The 18,402-nt window shown below is 46.7% G+C and overlaps 1 protein-coding gene and 2 non-coding genes across 3 annotated transcripts in view; 2 read left to right on the forward strand and 1 right to left on the reverse strand.

The window, feature by feature from the left end:
* LOC140460300 (uncharacterized) overlaps window positions 1-18,402 on the forward strand; it is a 749,266-nt gene that overhangs the window by 564,215 nt on the left and 166,649 nt on the right. The gene's annotated exons all lie outside the window — the stretch shown is intronic.
* On the forward strand, window positions 1,209-1,280 carry trnaw-cca (transfer RNA tryptophan (anticodon CCA)). The gene has a single exon. It is a non-coding gene; the product is annotated as a tRNA-Trp (tRNA).
* On the reverse strand, window positions 6,921-6,992 carry trnae-uuc (transfer RNA glutamic acid (anticodon UUC)). The gene has a single exon. It is a non-coding gene; the product is annotated as a tRNA-Glu (tRNA).

Below are 18,402 nucleotides of genomic sequence, written 5' to 3' on the forward strand. Positions count from 1 at the left end.
AGAGTGGAGTGGAGGAGAAAGACTTGGGGACAAAGAATGGGGGGCAGAAAATGAGGGGGAGAGAGAGAATGGCTGGGCAGAGAGATCTGGTGAGTGCAGACTGTGAGGAGAGAGAGAATGCATGGGTACAGTGGGTTGGGAAAGTGACAGCACAAATCCCACCTTATCCAGGAATAGTGTCAGTGTTCCATGAACTGGAACCCACTCCATCAACAGCAAACTTGGGGGCAATTGTTTCTCAATAGACACATGGCTAAGACGGTAGATTCATATAATCCCTATGGGCCATTCGGCCCATAAAATTCAGACTGACCTACCAACCACCCACTTTCCCCACCCTAGGTTGCAGATCCCAGGACCCTTCAGCATGGCCAATCCACCCTTAACTTCAGATGGTTAGACTCTCGGCGGAAACTGGAGCACCCAGAGTTCACCCACGCAGACACAAAGGTGAGAACATGCCAAAGTTCACACAGAGAGCCTCATAAGAGTGAAATTGAACCCAAGTCCGTGGTACTGTGAGGCAGTGGTGCTAACCACAGAGCCACCATGCCACCCAGACATTTGAAGCTCTGATTTGTCATGAGCCTTCAGCAGAGGTTCTCTCCTCCTGACATTGTTAGACCACGCCTGCTGCAACTTCCCTTTTCCATTTCTCCAGCCCTGAGCACACCGGTTCCCAAATCCCGGCGCCAGGCAGACACTGATGCAATCTGGTATTCTGCTACCAACTGCAGAGAATGGTGACAATCCCTGCCACTATTCTCTCCCTGACCACCACTGCCCCCTCCCCAACATTGTTCTTACTCCCACCACGTAGCCAGTTAGCTCCTCGCTCGTGCAGACCTCTCTCAGATCCCCTTTATCTGTCTGACCTGTGCTGACACCTCCTGACCCTGTCCACTGACCCAGTCAGAAGGCTTTGTCTGTAGAGAAATGACCATCTCCCAGAATAGAGTGTCCAGTTAACTTTCCCCTTTTCCCCCCAACGTGTCTGCAGCCCGGCTTCCAGCTGCATCTTTCTGAGCCGAAGGTCCTCCAGCCTGTGTTTGCCCAGGATCACAGCATCCAGAGCATCTCAACTTCTGCAAATTGAAATACAAGCCCAACACTTGGAAGAGAAGGGGAGAAACAGAACAGATTTGAACATAAAATCATTGTAGTGCAATCACTTCCCTTAAGCATGAATAGCGGCTACTAGTCACTGTGAGCTTGTGGCGCAACGGTAGCGCGTCTGACTCCAGATCAGAAGGTTGCGTGTTCAAATCACGTCAGGCTCACTGCAATCAACTTCTTACATTTCAAATCAAGAAAGGAGTATGTTCTTTCCGTTTCTCGGTCGTGTCAAATCTTCTTTGCGGAAACTTTCGATCACCCGTGAATCTTTGCTGTCAGTTTGATTTGTGAACACTGTCAGGGAGGTGGTGTGCCCATTGTTTGGGTAAATGCTCAGCTCCCCGCAATGTGAGAAGTCAAACACAGACTGTTCATCGCGGGATTTAAACACAGCCGGTTGGTTCAGTAGGTGACTGCGGGGTGTGAAAAACATGATACCGATATTTTTACAACATAATCTAGAGATTGCCATCCAGGTTTTAGTCGCATCAAACTGCCACGCAATGCTGTTATGGCCTCAGTAAACTATAATAACGTGAAGATCGCTGGGATGATTTTCTGCATCCGACTGCAATATAAACACAGATCATTGTTTCCAGTTTTGGTGGAACAAAAGACATCGTATTGGTGGATAATTACAGTTAGTGCAAACACAGCTAGCCATCGATAAATATTAATCCTGTTCACTTCAATGGCCAAATTTCAATTCAGGAACCAAGTGCACTCGGCTGCTTGTAACATAGACAACATGACAAAATGGCTCATAGGAGGAGAAATGGGACATTGAGGAGGAGTGAAATGTTTACTTTTGGTCACCTCCACAATTGTTAGAAAAACAGGTTGAAAGGATTCTTAAAAGGTGTCTGAAGTAGTGGTATGGCATAACACTTCAGACAGCGCAAAGTGGAAGACCACTTTCTAGTGGAAGAAAAAGACATTCCTTATTTCTGAAAGAACTGGGAAACAGAAGAGGGGATGAAATCTGACTTGGGAGCTATTTCCTATTTGTTGAGGATGTTGCTTCATCACAGTCTTGGTTTAGAGCATAAGCTTTTCATCAGGAATAAAAGGTGGCCCAAGGGGGCTGAGAGATAAATGGGAAGGAAGTGGGGCTGGAGGGAAGGCAGCTGGGAGTGCAATAGGTAGATGGAGGTAGGGATTGATGGTGATAGGTCAGAGATGAGGGTGGAGTAAATAGGTGAGAAGCAAGGTGGACAGGTATGACAGGTCAAGAGGTTGGTGTCGAATTGGAAGGTTGGATCTGGGACAAGGTGGGGGAGAGGAAATAAGGAAACTGATGAAAACTGCATTGATACCATGTGGTTGGAGGGTCCTAAAGCCGAAGCTGAGGTGTTTTCCTACAAGTGTTGGGTAGCAAGAATTTGGCAGTGGAGGAGGCCCAGGACTTACATGTCCTTGGTGGAATGGGAGGGGGAGTTAAAGTGTTCCGCCACAGGGTGGTGTGTCGTTTAGATTTAGAGTCCCAGAGTTGTTCCCTGAAATGTTCCGCTAGTTGGCATCCAGATTTCCCAATGTGGTTGAGACCATATTGCGAGCAATGGACATAATCTTATAAATAGATTGCATAAATCTTAGCCTGCCAGAGTTATTTTCTTTAATTAAATTAAAGATTTTTAAAATTCAATTGGATGACTGCATGAAACGGTTTGTTGGTCAGATTTGAATCATCACACCCAAATGAGACGATGTCATGAATATCAGTGAACTGCTCTTTTTTGTTAAAAACCACAAGTTCTTGATTTATTTTCACAACTTACTGGTATTCACACCAGCACATTCAGTGTCAAACTCTGACATCAGAAATTAAATGACAGCATTAATTTTGACTTAGAATATTCGAACAAGCAAATTAATAGCACACAGTGAATCGCAAGTCTGATTAATATGAAATTAAATTTGACCAAAAAAATATAAAATCAAGATGGGAGAGAAGAAATGGGGAAAGGGCAGAAGGCAAGAAATGCAGCATCATAGAAAGTGCTCCTCTGAGAGCATTTTACCAACTACCACTGCTAAATATAAACACTCTGATATGATCCTCCGTTTTTAATGTAAACCTTAGTTCCATACAGTAGGTACCATTTAAATGAGTTAAAAATACAAGCCTTGAGCAAATCCAGCTTCCAGCCTTACGCACCCCCAGCTCCGGGGGGTTGTTGAACTCCTGGGCTCCAGCGGCCACGCCTCCACTGAAGAAGCTTTGGGAAGCAGGTGCAAAGGCAACATACAGAGCAGAGAACCTTTGCATATGAAAGCAGCTTACAGAGACATTGGGCAATAGCATCACATGATTTGTACACATCGACCTCTGGGTTATCTACCCAGCACACTCATGCAGCACTACTCTGCTTCTGTGCTCCCAGCAGCTGGATTGTGGATCAGTTTAAAGTAGGTCCTATATCTCTGATTACATCAGTACACAAGGCAGCGAAGAAAGGTTTCAGCACACTGGCATTCATCAGTTAGGGAATTCAGTATAGATGTTGGCAAGTTATGTTGTAGTTATACAGGACGTTGATGAGGATGCACCTGGAATATTGTGATCAGTTTTGGTCCCCTTGGTGTTCTGACTTCTGACTTCTTCATCTCTGGGTTTGTGTTGAACTTGATGGGATACTTTGTCCAACTCAGCATGTTTAAACAGTATCTCTCAGAGGGATTCATCTGAAACTTTTCAGGAGGTGAGCTCAACAAGATTGAACTGTTCAAAGTTTATGGACTCTATTTTCAAGTTACATCAGGACCAGTAGTCAGAGACATGTACAGCATGGAAACAGACCCTTCGGTCCAACTTGTCCATGCTGACCTGATATCCGATATTAATCTACTCCTATTTGACAGCACCTGACCTATATACTCTGGCGCCTCATTTCATATATGTACCACCCTCTGCATGAAGAAGTTGTCCCTTTAATATATTTCGCCTCTGACCCTAAACTTATGCCCTCTCGTTCTGGACTCCCCCACCCCAATGAAAAGACATTGTCTATTACACTGTCCATGCCCCTCATGATTTTATAACCGCTATTAGGTCCCTTCTCTGCCTCCGATGCTCCAGTGAAAACAGCCCCACGCTATTCAGCCTCTCCCTGTAGCTCAAACCCTCCAATCCCCCAGCAACATTCCCGTAAATCGTTGCTCATGGAGAAGTCAACGTTTCAGTCCTGAAGAAGGGTTAATACCCAAAACGCTGACTACTCCACATCCTGGTGCTGCCTGGCTTACTGTATTCTCCCAACCTCCTACTTGCCTACTTCGGGTTGCAATATGTAGTGGTTCAGTGTTTACCACGGCAGCCTCACAGCGCCAGGGACCCAGGTTTGATTCCAGCCTTGGGTGGCTGTCTGTGAGGAATTTGCACTTTCTCCCAATGTCTGCGTGAGTTTTGTCTGAGTGGTCCTGTTTTCTTCCGTCATCCAAAGATGTTCAGGTCATGTGGATTGGCCATGCTTAATTGCCCATAGCGGTAGGTACATTAGTCAGAGGGAAATGGGTCTGGATGGGTTACTCTTCGGGAGGTCGGTGTGGACTTGTTGGCACGAATGGCCTGTATTTGCACTGTATCTGATCTCATCCAATACTTTTGTTACTAACGAATGGCAGAGTAGAATGGACTAACTTCCGCTCCGATGGTCTTGCGGTCTTAGGTTTCTCTGGATAATTTCATTGGCAATGTGCAGTCCCGGGCTCAATGAGCAGCAGTGTCCACTGAAGGCAAAGCTCATAGAATCAGAGAACTCCCACAATGTGGAAACAGGTCCTTCAGCCGAACACATCTGCACTGATCTTCCGAAGACTAACCCACTCAGATCTATTTTCTACCCTCCATAAATTGCACAAAGAGCCCCAAGGGTGGAATTATTCCTGGGTTCCTGGTGCCATGAGGCAGCAGTGCTAACTCTGAGCCACCATGGGGTTGTGATTGTGGGGTGTAGGGGAGGCAATTGCAGTCCAGCAGAAAACAAAAACAGCCCACCAACTCTCCCACTGCACCCACTGTCAGAACTGGCAGGAGGTTCAGTCCTGGGAGGTGACCGAAGGCAGCATCAATGGTAGGATCTGATTGCTGGGAGCGCTGGTGCCCCCGCTGGTGCTTCCGCAAGTTGTAGGAAAACATGAACCTCTTCCCACACTCGGGCCAGCTGGAGGGCATCTCCCCGGTGTGGGCACATTGGTGATTCAGTAGGGCGGAGGAATTGCTGAAGGCCTTCCCGCACTTAGCGCAGCAGAATGGCCTCACCCCCTTCGCCACTGTCCCCCACCCCCCAACACCCCCGTGTGGTCCAGCTGGTGATTCAGCAGTGTGGAGGAGCAGGTAAAGACTTTCCCACATTCGGGGCAGGAGAACGGATTCTCCCCGGTGTGGATGGACTGGTGCCTCAGCAGGGCAGAGGAATTGCTGTAGGCCTTCCTGCACACAGGACAACTGAACGACCTCTCCACCGTGTGGACCCATCAATGGGCCAGTAGGTCGGAGGAAAGAGCAATGCCCCTCCTGCACTCGGGGCAAAAGAACGGCCTCTCAGTGTGGACCCACTGTTGTCTCAGCAGGTGCGGAAGACCTGCTGAAGGCCATCTCGCACTTGGAGCCGGAGAACAGCCTTCCCTCGTGTGGACCAATTGGTGTGTCAGCAGGGCAGAGGAATCACTGAAGGCCTTCCCACACTCAGGGCAGTAGAAGGGCCGCTTCCCCTCTGTGGACCCATTGGTGCTTCAGAACCGAATTTTTGAGTGTCAGCTTGGAAGCTTCAATGAGAAATCGGCGGAATGGGTTTATTGGGGACGCGTTCTCCATAAATACACTATATACGTATTCCTCTTGTGCTCTTTGTAGTTTCTCTGTGCTGCAGTGTGTCGTGGCTCGTTGAAATAATGTCCTGATGCAGCTTCATTTGTGGGTGTTGGGATGATTGCTTTTGTAGTTAAGTATTTGGTTTGTGTGTGTTGTTTTTCTGTAGATGCTAGCTTGAAGTTCTCCATTGACTGTTCGCTCTACTGTGACATCTAAGAATGGCAGTTTATTGTTGTTCTCCTCTTTTTCAAACCGGGAGCCCCCCTCAGGCCATAGTCTCACTACTTGGAGCACGAATACACAGACTAGACAAAGGCCGCCACTGAGGACTAAAACACCAAGTCGAAGATTCATGCCACTCCATTTACTCCATCCAAGAATTCCTGAACACCAAAGACACGAAGATAGAAGAGGATGGAATAATATTGTCCTTTGACATAACAGCCCTGTTCACATCCATTAACATCAACGTGACCAAAGAAAACTGAAGACACTACTCGAAGAACTAAAGACAAAAACACAGAACCAACTTCAGCAGCAAAGATAACACTGTCAACTCGTGGAACTGTGCCTTACCACCCACTTCATATTCAGTAACAAGCCCTACAAACAAATCAACGAAATGCCCATGAAACACTTCTGTCATCAAAAAATGAAACAAATTAGAGGAAACCTACAACACCATCAACAATGTCCTTACTGGCATAAAGTTCACAAAAGAGGAGAACAACAACAAAGTGCCATTTCTAGATGTCACAGGAAAGCGAACAATCAATGATAAATTCAAAACAGCCTCTACAGGAAAACACCACACGCGAACCAATTACTTAGCTACAGAAGTAATCATCCCTACACATACAAACAAATCGGAATGAGGGCACTATTTCAACGAACCACTACACGCTGCAACACCCAGTGACTACGAAGACCAATAAGTAACAGTACAGCGCATTCAAGGAGAATGGGTCGCCAAAAACACACTGAAAATTGCTTCCCTGACCAGGAATCGAACCCAGGCCGCAGCGGTGAAAGCGCTGAATCCTAACCACTAGACCACCAGGGAGACATGCCCGAAGTCTGACAACTCTACTGAAAATTGCTTCCCTGCCCGGAAATCGAACCCGGGTCACAGAAGTTCGAAGGCTTCCACCAAAGTCCTTTCGTGTATCCAGTGCTCCCGATGCGGTCTCCTCTACATTGGGGAGACTGGAGCCTCCTCGCAGAATTAAGTCACAGCGCGTGAGGGAACATCTCCAGGACACCCGCAAAAATCAACCCCATTGTCCTGTAGCCCAACATTTCAACACCCCTTCCCACTCTGCCAGGGACATGCAGGACCTGGGCATCCTCCATCGCCGCTCCCTCCCCACCCGATGCCTGGAGGAAGAACGCCCCAACTTCTGCCTTGGATACATTCAACCCCAGGACATCAATGTGGACTGCACCAGTTTCCTCATTTCCCCTCCCCCCACCTTACCTCAGTTACAACCTTCCAGCTGAGCGCTGTCCTCAGGACCAGTCCGACCTGCCAATCTCCCTTCCCACCTTTCCGCTTCACCCTCCTCTCTGACCTGTCACCTCTGTCACCACCTCCATTCACCGATTGTACTCTTTGCTACCTTAGGCCCAGCACCCTCCAATTTATCTCACCACGCCTGGAAGAGTCCTGCCTCTATTCCTGATGAAAGGCTTTTGCCCGAAACGTCGATTTTCCTGCTCCTCGGAAGCTGTCTGACCTGCTGTGCTTTTCCAGCATCACTCTGATCTAAACTCTGGTTTCCAGCCTCTGCAGTCCTCACTTTTGCCTACCCAATAAACCCAATGTGCCGATTTCACATCCACAAAATGACACAAGCAGACACAGTGTCTGCAGAAACCCGAGCCACATTACTTTACATTAAAGACATCTGGGAAATAATATCCAGACAACTCAAACCCCTCAGCATCATGGTAGCCCACAAGCCGACCAACTCACTTAAACAGCGGCTAATGAACCTGAAATACCCGATACAAACAACCAGCAAATGAATGTTATTTACAAAATACCATACAAGGAAATATATACATGAACTCTGCCGCACAGGTCTCTGTGACAAGAAATGCTGGGATGAGATAAGGAAGATTTTTTCAGCCAAAACGAATCGGCACTGACTGGACAGCCATTTAAAATCAACGCTGTCTGCCCAGGATGGAAGACCCGAAGGGATGAACAGTTTTCTCATTTCCTGAAGATTTACAAAGGTGAGACTGGGTTTTGGTGTTTGTTCCCTTTCCACTCCCAAGAGCCGCAGTCTTTGGGGCGGTGTGTTGGGGAAAGTGAAATGTGCCCGTGAGCAGCGTGTGGGTCTCTTTCAGCTTCCCCTCCTCTGACAGCGCTGTGACGGGACTCTGATGTTCTCAGGGACACTTACTGACGCGAGACAGTGAAAGGAATCTCGTTCCTGCAGATTAGGAATTCACACCGTATGCCGGCTTCGGGACAATGAGAAAGATTAATTGGGATGTGTGAAGAAGCTGTGAGCTGCATTTCAAACAGGTAGGTGGAGTCAGATGCGTCATCCATTGCGCCCCTGGTACTGTGCGTACCTGACGCCGCCATGCTGCAGAGTTCTGATGTTAACACGGACATGCGCAGCATTGGGAACATTCACAAGGTGAACAGCCAAAGATAATCACCATCACTGCTTCCCTTCCATAGTCCCAACTGAAGGAGGTGGCTCGGGAAATCGTGGATGCGCTGGTGATTATTTTCCAGAGTTCAATAGAATCGGGGTTGGTTCCTGAGGTTTGGAGGGCGGCTAATGTTGTGCCACTTTTTAAGAAGGGTGGGCGGGAGAAAGCAGAAAATTATAGACCAGTTAGTCTGACCTCAGTGGTGGGAAAGATGCTGGAGTCTATTATAAAGGATGAAATTACGGCACATCTGGATAATAGTAACAGGATAGGACAGAGTCAGCATGGATTTATGAAGGGGAAATCATGCTTGACTAATCTTCTTGAATTTTTTGAGGATGTAACTCGGAAGATGGATGAGGGAGATCCAGTGGATGTACTGTACCTGGACTTTCAGAAAGCTTTTGATAAAGTCCCACACAAGAGGTTAGTGAGTAAAATTAGGGCGCACGGGATTGGGGGCAAAGTACTAGATTGGATAGAGAATTGGTTGGCTAATAGGAAACAAAGAGTAGTGATTAACGGCTCCATTTCGAAATGGCAGGCAGTGACCAGTGGGGTACCGCAGGGATCCGTGCTGGGACCGCAGCTTTTTACAATATATGTAAATGATATAGAAGATGGTATCAGCAATAACATTAGCAAATTTGCTGATGACACAAAGCTAGGTGGTAGGGTGAAATGTGATGAGGATGTTAGGGGATTACAGGGTGACCTGGACAAGTTAGGTGAGTGGGCAGATGCATGGCAGATGCAGTTTAATGTGGATAAATGTCTGGTTATCCACTTTGGTGGCAAGAACAGGAAGGCAGATTACTACCTCAATGGTATCAAATTAGTAAAGGGGCTGTTCAGAGAGATCTGGGTGTTCTTGTCCACCAGTCAATGAAGGCAAGCATGCAGGTACAGCAGGTCGTGAAGAAGGCTAATAGCATGCTGGCCTTCATAACAAGAGGGATTGAGTATAGAAGCAAAGAGGTGCTTCTGCAGCTGTACAGGGCCCTGGTGAGACCACACCTGGAGTACTGTGTACAGTTCTGGTCTCCAAATTTGAGGAAAGACATTCTGGCTATTGAGGGAGTGCAGCGTAGGTTCACGAGGTCAATTCCTGGAATGGCAGGATTGCCTTACACGGAAAGACTGAAGCGACTGGGCTTGTATACCCTTGAGTTTAGAAGACTGAGAGGGGATCTGATTGAAACGTATAGGCTTATGAAAGGACTGGACACTCTGGCAGGAGGGAACATATTTCCGTTGATGGGGGAGTGCTGCACCAGAGGACACAACTTCAAAATACGGGGTAGACCATTTAGGACAGAGATGAGGAGAAACTACTTCACCCAGAGAGTGGTGGGTGTGTGGAATGCTCTGCCCCAGAGGGCAGTGGAGGCCCAGTCTCTGGATTCTTTTAAGAAAGAATTGGATAGAGCTCTTAAAGATAGTGGAGTCAAGGGGTATGGAGATAAGGCTGGAACAGGATACTGATTAGAAATGATCAGCCATGATCATATTGAATGGCGGTGCAGGCTCGAAGGGCAGAATGGCCTACTCCTGCATCTATTGTCTATTGTCTATTGTCTATTGTCTAACTTTGTGAAGCAGTATCTTTCACTGGCAAATAAAACACCTTTGTCCTCAGGTGCCTGCTTAACTTCGATCACGACTTCACGCCCCTCACTGTTCTCGTCTCATTTCCAAACCCTTGGCTCATCACCTCAATAGCAGCTCTGTGGGTATCTGCTTGAACCACCCTGACAGGCAGTGGGCTACAGGTTCCCGACCAGTCCCAATGTGATTGAAATACTTCAATCCCTCCACTGAATTACATCTTTAAAAAAACCGTGGAGCAATCTCTCTTTCTTTTTGACGACGTTTCTCAACTGTCGTCGGCAGGGTTCACACCTGCGTGGGGAAACCGCAACGGATTTCCAGTCCATCGCATTCACCACTCGGCCCACCAATACAGAACCACACTGACAGCTTCATTTCCCAGGTCTCTCTGCCTGTGGAACTGAAAAAGAGTGAATCATTGCTGAGTTTGTTTGAATCCAATCATTTCACAGGTTTCGAAAGGGTTAAATATCTGCAAATGGCGATTCTGGGTGTTTCATCCCGAAAGATGAAATGGATGTTCAGTTAAAAACAAAAACAGAAATTGCAGGAGCAACTCAGAAGGTCAGGCAGCATCTGTGGAAAGAGAATCAGAGACAACATTTCAGAACTCGTTTTTTCCCTCATCCAGGTACAGCCAAACCTGCTGATTTTTTCCAGCAGTTTCGCTTTCTGTCTCAGATTCTCAGCATCCGCAGTCCTTTACGTTAGAAATTCAATCAATTCAGAAACCCCTTTGTGCTTCCTCAGTGGAGAAGATTTGTGGAGAAGTGGAGAAGAATGTTTGGGAAACATTTTCCTGAATCCATTAAAAAGGTGCACTTTCACAGCCAAGAAAGCGGTAGGAGCGAGATCAAGAAACACTCCGTCCCTGGGTGGTCTCGACACACCAACCTTTCGGTTAATAGCTGAACGTGCTGACCAATTGCTCCACAGAGACAAATCCGAGCAGTGGCTGCACAGTGTCTTTGAGGAACCTACTAATCGATTCATAATTCAACCCGCCCCGCCCAAAATTACCATTGTCTTCTATCAGTTTTACTTTTCCATAATAAAACCTTGGACATTCATTATGGAGACATGGGGACAGTCTGATCCCACCATCTGCAGGCACATCCATGTCACGAGGAACGAGCTCTCCTACACCGGGACCATCGCACTCCGAGCCTTTCAGTGTTTTGCCTCTTCCCGAATTTTCTCATTGGCTCCGAGCCGAGAATGGGTTTGAATTCCTGATGTGCAGAGAATTCTTTCAATGTCTCGGGTCAGTTCATGTCCCGAGAATATCAGAGTCAATCAGCCTCTTAAACAAAGGGACGGTGTCTGGACTGTCTCTGCTCAGTCCGTCAGTTCTCCTCCAATTCCACTTCCCAAAGAGTTTCTAAAGATTCACAAAGCTGGAGACTGGGATTTGTGTTTTACTTCCTGAACATTTTTCTACCTGCTAACTGACAATATTTTGCCAAAACCTCTGCCCCATTGTAACACTTGCATCATGTCCAGGGGTGAGCAATTTCCATTTTGTGGAGACATTCCCAAGTTTGTGAATGTTCTCTTTGGAGCAAAGAAGGTTAACTGGAGATTTCCAGGGGCTGTTGGCAATGATGGGAGAAGACGTGGTGTGAATGGGCAGGTTAATGATCAGAAGAACCTCTTGCCACTGACTCGGGTCAGTTACCAGAGGACAGGGATTGAAGTTCTTTAATGGAAAGCAGCATTTGTGCAGAACAAACACAGCGAATACTGCAGAAAGCCAACGGGTCGAGCAGCATCTGTGGAAAGGTAAACAGAGCCGGCGTTTTGAGTGCGCTACGGTTTTTGTTCAGAACTCAGTCTTTTGCCTCTTCCCGAAGTTGGTCCAGGTCTGTGTCTCAATTGACAAACACGTGGCAAGTGCAGTGCCGCAATGTGAAATTATAGCCTTTGTTGTTTTAAAAAAAAAGCAGTGCATTGTATAAATGGTGATATATTGGAATATGGAGAAAGTGAGGACTAGAGGTGAAAGTCGAAAAATATGGCACTGGAAAAGCACAACAGGTCAGGTAGCATCTGAGGAGCAGGACAGGGAACGTTTCGGGCACAAGCCCTTCATCAGGAATGATGTATGGATGTACTAATGGGTCTCAGAGTCCCTCCACACCAGTCAATGCCAGTTGTCGGGCAGATGCAGCAGGCAATGAGCAAGGCAAATGATATATTACGAAGAGGAATTGAGTTCAGAAGTGGGGTCATTGAACATATTCAAGGCTAATTTAATCTGAGTTTTGAACAACAAAGAAGTAGATGCTTATGGGGGCAGGTAAGAAAATGGTTTTAAGACCAGTACAGATCAGTCACAGAGTCAGACAGCACTGAACAGACCCTTCATCCAACTAGTCCATGCTGAGTATGTTCTCAAACTAAACTCGTCGCACCTACCAGTGTTTAGCCCATAAACCTTCCAACCTTTCATATTGAAGTACTTATTCAAATGTCTTTTAAACGTCGTAACTGTACGTGTATAAAATCATGAGGGGCATAGATCGGATTAATAGACAAAGTCTTTTCCCTGGGGTGAGTGAGTCCAGAACGAGAGGGCATGGGTTTCGCGTTAGAGGGGAAAGATACAAAAGAGATCTAAGGGGCACCTTTTTCATGCAGAGGATGGTATGTTTATTGAATGAACTGCCAGAGGAAGTGTTGAAGGCTAGTACGATTGCAACATTTAAAAGGCATTTGGGTAGGTGTATGAATAGGAAGGGTTTGGAGGGATATGGGGCCGTGTGCTGTTAGGTGGGACAAGATTGGGTTGGGATAGTTGGTCGGCGTGGACAAGTTGGACCAAACAGTCTGTTTCTGTGCTGTACATCTCTATCTCAATGTTAAACATACTCAGTGACCTGGCCTCCACAGTTTTCTGTGACAATGAATTCCATAGATTCACCACTCTCTGGCTCAAGAAATTTCTCCTAATCTCCATTCTCCCTTTATGCTAAGGCTATGCCCATGGGTATTAGTCTCTCCTCCCAGTGAAAACATCTTCCCAGTGTCCACTCTGTCCAGGCCGTTCAATGTTCTGTACGTTTCAGTTAGATCCCCCTTGAATGTGGGCCTGTTAATCAACATGAACCAAACCGTTCAGGATGAGGACATCCGTGATTAGATTCAACAATGTGAGAATGGAGGGCGAGAGTGCGGGAAGGAGATTTTCAGCTTTTAGGGAATAAGGTAGGAAAGAAAGTTTAATATAAATTATAATTGATCAGATGAGCCGATGGGCCAAGGAGTAGTGGATGGAGTTTAATTTAGACAAATATGAGCTGTCGCATTTTGATGAGGCAACTCAGGGCAGGACCTATGCGGTTAATGGTAAATTAATGGAATATTGTGCTCAAGGAAGTAGTAGAGGCAGATTCATTAAGACACGTTTGGATGGGTTTTCTGCATGGTAAGGGAATTAAGGGTATTTGAGATAATGCAATTAGGAGGATCTGAGACGATTGATAGATCCGCCATGATTTTAATGAATGGCGGAGCAGGGTCGATGGTCCAAATGGCCTCGTCCTTCTATTACTTTGAAACGATAACCCTGCGTTTCCCATAGCTAACCCACCTAACCTGCACATCCCTGGACACTGGGCAATTTTCCACAGCCAATCCAAATCAAGGCCAGTGAGCAATGTAGTGATGTGGAAACCAAACACCAGAGAATGATAGAAAGGGACAAGGAGAATAAATGTACGAGAAACCAAACTGGATTCTAACCATCACAAAAAATAAAACTAAAAGCTCAGTTTGTGAATGGGTGCTGCATTGTAACAAAAGAAAATTAATTGACTGCACACGTTGAAGAGAATAATTATGATCTGAGACTCCTTACAGAGATGTGGCTTCAGAATGACAAGGATTGGATCCGGAATATCGAAGGGATACATGGCATTCAAGTCGAGTGAGAAGCTCAGTAAAGGTAGAGGGTGGGCACTACTAATCAAATCACTGATAACATGGTAGTCTGGCTTTAGCTTGGATTTCAGGTCCTGATTTCTCTGTCCTCTGATCTCCCTGTTCCCACAGAGTTAAATGTTGTCTGTTCTCAGCTCTGCTCGATTTCTGCTGAAACTTTGACCCCCTTTTACACCTTTTGGAGCAATAAAATATTCTGAGCCTCCTGGAAATGACACATTATCTATACCCCTCCTGATTTAAAAAATCTCTAAAGTTATCTGTCAACTTCCTCCGCTCCATTGGAAAAATGTCCCAGCTTCTCCTTAATTCAAACCCTCCATTCCCTGCAACACGCTGGTAAAGTCGGGAAGAGGGAATTGCATCAAATCACATAAATGTACTGTCTGAAACAATCTAGCTGTGTTCTTGCCTGAGATATTGAGAGTCCCTTGTGTAAGTAATTACGAATGCAATAATTTTGGTCACAGAATTGAACAATCATTTTGCAACAAAGGGGTCTACTTTGATAAGGAGGTAGTGGTCATTTCTAGGGTAAGTGAACAGCTTCTAGATCAGGGAGATGAAGTTCCAGACACTTGGGAAGGGCAAGAAATGAATTTGATAAATAAGACAAAGAACTGTGGATGCTGGAAATCTGAAACAAAACTGAGAACACGGGAAAAACTCAGCAGGACTGGAAGCATCTGTGGAGAGAAAGCAGAATTAAATTTTAGAGTCCAACAACTCCTCTTCAGGATTCTGAAATAGTTTGTGAGAACCCCTTAAGTCATCTGCCCAGCTTTAAGACCATAATACACAGGAGCAGGATGAGGCCATTTGGCCCATCGAGTCTGCTCCACCAGTCGATCATGGCTGATATGTTTCTCTATCCCATTCTGTTGCCCTCTCCTCATAACCCTTTGACCCCTTACTAATCAAGAACCTATCTCTGTCTTAAATGCCCTCAATGACTTGGCATCCTCAACCCTTCTCCTCGTGGAAGCATCATCTCCACATCCACACCATCCAATCATAGAGTAGCACAGCGCTGCCTGACCCACTGTGATCTCCAGCATTTGTTGTTTTCAGGAAGGATTCCAGCATCTCCAACAACGCGCTTCTAAATTTTGTGCCCAGTTGGTTAGCTCTCCCTGGATCCCGTGAGATGTAACCTTACTCAACAATCCACTGTGTGGTACAATTAACAAAGTTCCCAGCCCCCACCTCTGTCTGCACACATGGGCAGCACGTTGGATCAGTGGTTCACACTGCTGCCTTACAGCGCCAGTGATCCGCTTTCGATTCCAGCCTTGGGGCGACTGCCTGTGTGGATTTTGCTCATTCTCCCTGCCGTGTCTGCTGGGTTTCCTCCTAGTGCTCTGGTTTCCTCCCAACATCTAAAGGTGTGCAGTTTCGGGAGAAGTGGCCATACTAAATGGGCCCATAGTGTGCAGTAAGTGTAGTGGAATGGGCTAGGGGAAAATGTCCACATGGGTTACGCATTGGATGGTCGGTGTAGACTTGTTGGGCTGAATGGCATGTTTCCACATTGCAGGAATTCTACGTGGCATTCCCCCAACTCCAGAGTCTCAGCACTCTTGGTTTTTCCTATGGACAGTGTGGGGGAGGGAAACAATGTTTTATACGGGAGTAAGGTGCAGTGAGTGTGAAGCTAAAAGTAAACACAGTGCATTGCTGTTTTCCCCAGTATACCAGAGGGTGAGGGGTGATCTTACAGACGTTTCAAGAGTCATGCGAGGCATGGATAGGATAAATAGACAAGGTCATTTCCCTGGGATGGGAGAAGTCCAGAACAGGAGGATAACATGTTTGATGTGAGGCAGGCAAGTGTAAGGAATGATCTGCCAGAGGAAGTGATGGATATAGGTCCAATTATAACATTTAAATGGCATCTGGATGGGTATAAGAATAGGAAGAGTTCAGAGGGATATGGCCAAGTGCTGGTAAATGAGACAAGATTACATTAGGCTATCTGGTCGGCACGGATGAGTTGGACTGAAGGACCTGCCTCTGTGCTGTGTATCTCCATGACTCTGTCTTGCCTGTAATGTTTGCCCTGCCTGTGTGTTCAGTTTCTGTCTGGTGTCGGTGCCAATGCCTTGATATCACATTTCCTCCATCTCCCCACTTCCACCTCCCCAGATGTTAACCATTTCGTGTCTGGTTGTTTCTCAAGAGGCTGCATTGAAGGTTCATCCTGAATAGACACTTTTTTTCTTGCTTCCCAAAATCAGACTTACTCACTCCCAGATGTCGTGAGAGATACTAATTTTCAGGGTGGAGGTATCCAAAATTCAGAGGTGTCTATCTTGATGTTTTCACTTTTCGGTCTCTGTAAGATCCTGAATCAGTACCGTCGGGAGGATTAGTTTGAGCGGTGTGAGAATAGAGGGATGAGAAGGGGTGGGATGGTGCTTTCAATTTTGTGGGGAAAGAAAAGAATGTTCTGCAGAAAGTAGAATTGCTTGTTTGGAATTTCTAACCTGGACTGACAGTAATGACTTTTGTAATCTCTTTTTACAGATTATTTGAAGATCTGAAGATGGACGTTTCAATATCAATCGATGAAGAGCTTTGCCTGAAACATTGACTCTGCTGCTCCTCAGATGCTGCCTGATCTGCTGTGCTTTGACTCTGACTCTCGAGCATTTGCAGTCCTCAATTTCACGTCAATGTCTGGCAGTCACTGAATCCATCGGGACCGTAACAATTTTCGACTATGATTCTGTGAGAAGGAACCAAGCTTTTTGGTTCCTCTTTCAGTACGTTTTCAGCATCAGTGAGAGTGGAAGAGAGACCCGACTATTGCAGCACTCTGATTGTGGAGCCAGTAAAAGTTATACAGACTGGGAAAAATAATTCACGGCAGGGAGGTGCTGTACACGCGTTTGTGTGCAGCTGAAGCTTCGGTCATGGAGAAACCCAAGGAATCCCGTCCCGTGGAGAAACCATGAAAATGTGGCGACTGTGGGAAAGGCTTCCGTTTCCCATCTGACCTGGAGACTCATGGGCGCAGTCACACCGGGGTGAGACTGTTCTCCTGCTCTGAGTGCGGGAAGACCTTCAGCAATTCCTCGGTACTGCAGAGGCACCAGGGGGTCCACACAGGCGAGAGGCCATTCTGCTGCCCCGAATGCAGGAAGGCCTTCAGCTATTCCTCCGTCCGACTGATCCACCGCCGGGTCCATATATTAGAGAAGCCCTTCAGCTGCTCCAAGTACGGGAACTCCTTCAATGATACCTCTGCCCTGCTGAGGCACCAGCAGGTCCACACCGGGGAGAGCCCGTTCTCCTGCCTCAAGTGCGGGAAGGGCTTTACCCAGGCATCCCACCTTCGGGTCCATATGGGGGAGAGGCCCTTCTCCTGCCCAGAGTGCGGGAAGGCCTTCAGCAATTCCTCCCACCTGCTGAGGCACAGGTGGGGCCATACCGGGGAAAGACCGTTCACCTGCCCCGAGTGGAAGTGGAGGTTCTCATCATTCTGCACCTTGCAGAAGCGCCAGCGGGCACACCAGTGCTCCCAACAATCTGATTCTGCTGGTGAAACTGCTGTGGGTCACTGAGAGGACTGAACCCCTGCACATTCTTACAGTGCTTATAATGGGAGAGTCGGTCGGTTTTTTTTGTTTTATGCTGACGTGCTCCCCCACCCCTGCAACTTTGCTTCCAGTGGGCGCTGCTGCTCATTGATACCAGCAGTTGTTCTCTCTAGCATTTTTCTGTCCAGTTAAATAATTATTGACTCTGTCTGGGAACGAGCTCTAGTCTGTAAGAAATAGCTGAATACTTCAGGGTGTCCATTCGCATTCAGCAGTGACTTAGAAATTAAATTCACGGTTATGTGCCTGTGAACAACGCATCATCGAAGGATTGCCCAACGGCTTGGCAATCCATTGTTGGAAACTGTTTGCTTGAATTGATAATTTTAAAAATTCTCTTCCTTAATTTACCCCTTAAGTTTCTATCTATGAGATGGTGGAGGACTTGATCAAAGGGATTAAATCAGTGCTATTAACTGGATTATCTTGTTTAACTTTACCCTCGTAAATTTGCCGGATTCATAATTGTTTGTTTTTGTTTAAATTCTCATTCTGGTGTGCAAGATCTGTTCATCAAGTGTGGTTCACTTCACATTCCCAGGACTGAGCCCCTGTGCATTCTGACAGTGTGTGTGCTGTGGGAGAGTCAGTGGGTTTTTTTGTTTTATGCCCGTGCCCCGCCCAGCCCCGCCGCCAACTGCTTCC

This window comes from Chiloscyllium punctatum, chromosome 36, assembly GCF_047496795.1.
Source record: "Chiloscyllium punctatum isolate Juve2018m chromosome 36, sChiPun1.3, whole genome shotgun sequence".
Taxonomy (NCBI): Eukaryota; Metazoa; Chordata; class Chondrichthyes; order Orectolobiformes; family Hemiscylliidae; genus Chiloscyllium; species Chiloscyllium punctatum.